A 2,123-nucleotide genomic window follows, 5' to 3' on the forward strand; every position below is an offset into this window, starting at 1 on the left:
CTGAATAGAGCCATTCCTCAGATGAGAAAACAAATCCTTTAGCTTTGTGCTTTGGATTCAGTCATTTCTCCAAATTCAACAAAGGGTGGCAGGTCTTTCTAGTGCTAGGGATTAAAAGAAGAATAAGATCTCTTTCTTCTGAGTTTCTAGATTCCCGAAGAAGTTATCAAACTCCGTAGCATAAGCAATACTTGGACAACTTGCTTTTTGGGTGGGGTTTCCCCAGGAGTTTCAGTTCAAAGCTCTGGCATTGGGCTCAGGATTCTGCATTTGTGATTCTGATACAAGCACCTTGGGACCCCGCTTTGCGGGATTCTGGTTTAGTGAATTCATATGGGCAGTGACCCAGGAGAAAGTTGGAGGGAACAGAAGAGTCTGCCACCTGCAATACTAAAAAAATAGGTATATGACCCCGGGCTCATATACTTGAGATCAATCCTGTAGCTGCTTCCCATAAAGACACACGTACTCCTAGAGAAGGCTTCACCTCGTCCCTTCTACACACACCCACTCAGAGGGAATTTTCCCATTTATTTTTTTATTCAAGGTTTTTATTTTTTTGTTTTTTAACTGAGTTAGCAGTGGTAGCGGAAAGGATGCCAGGTTTGTCATGAAATCCCTAGCCGTGTTCCACTGGAAAGTTTCTCTCTCTCTTCTAAGACGAATCTTTACCAGGTTTCTTCATTATCTTTTTCTTTTTTAGGGGAGGCTCCACACCCAGCTTGGGACCCCGATGTGCGGCTTGAACTCACAACCCTGAGATCAAAACCTCAGCTGAGATCAAGAGCTTAACAGACTGAGCCACCCAGCGGTGGCTTCATTATCTTATCTGAAGGGGTAAAGATTTTCAAACAAATGGACCTGCAAAATGTATGCAGAGGCAGCAACAATCACAACATGGCTAGCTAACACTTAACAGGCATTTACTCTTTATGTGTATTCTTTCAGTTATTCTCTCAATAACCCTATGAGGTGGTTGGAACCATGCTTATTTTATGATGAGAAGATAGTTTTATTTATTTTTCTAATTTAAATTTTTGTTAACATCGAGGGCAATATTGGTTTCTGGAGTAAAATTCAGTGATTCGTCACTTACACACAATACCCAGTGCTCATCACAATGAGTGCCCTCCTTAATGTCCATCACTCATCTAGCCCCTCCCCCACCCACCTCCCTTCATCAACCCTGTTTGTTCTCTATTGTTAAGAGTCTCTTATGGTTTGTTTCCTTTCCCCTTTTTTCCCCCTTCCCATATGTTCATCTGTTTTCTTTCTTAAATTCCACATCTGAGTGAGATCATATGATACTTGTCTTTCTGTGACTGGCTTATTTCATTTAGCATAATATACTCTAGCTCTATCCACGTCATTGCAAATGGCCAGATTTCATTTTCTGATGGCTGAGTAATATTCCGTTGGATATATATATACACACATATACCACAGAGAAGATAGTTCTAGAGCAGCAAGTAACTTGCCCAGGAGAGCACATCTGGGGTGTGGCCAAGATGGGAGAGGGACCCAGAACACTGGTACCAGTACCAGCACCTGCCAAAGCCTGATGGGACATTAAGCATGTGCAGAAGCCAAGATTGGACAGTGTGCCCACTGTGCCTTCCCACCTTATTTGCATACAGTACTACTCATGCTGCCTGGACATCGGATGACACCCAAAGCGAGTGTGAAGTAAACCTGTTTCATCCACGGTTGAGTGGCCTAGAAAGAGGTGGGCACAGGCAGCCCTGAAAGGCCATGCTTTCCTTTCAAACCAGAACTTTCTTGAACACAGAAAGAAAAGGCCATGGCACTCGAAGAAGCACGGCACCCTCTCTTACTCATGTGACATCACTGTGCTGACCAACAAATAACATACACTGAAAATGACATAAAAGAAAAGGGAAACATGGGCAGCCCCCACTTCCTTTTCCTTTCAGTCTCTCCTTACTCATGAGTAAACAGAAGGCAGAGTTTTGGCCGAATGCGTGCACATCAAGAACTGAAATATAGAGACACCTGGGTGGCTCAGTGGGTTAAAGCCTCTGCCTTCGGCTCCGGTCATGGTCCCAGGGTCCTGGGATCGAGCCCTGCATCAGGCTCTCTGCTCAGCAGGGAGCCTGCTTCCT

The sequence above is a fragment of the Mustela nigripes genome, chromosome 4 (genome assembly GCF_022355385.1).
Source record: "Mustela nigripes isolate SB6536 chromosome 4, MUSNIG.SB6536, whole genome shotgun sequence".
NCBI classification, from domain to species: Eukaryota; Metazoa; Chordata; class Mammalia; order Carnivora; family Mustelidae; genus Mustela; species Mustela nigripes.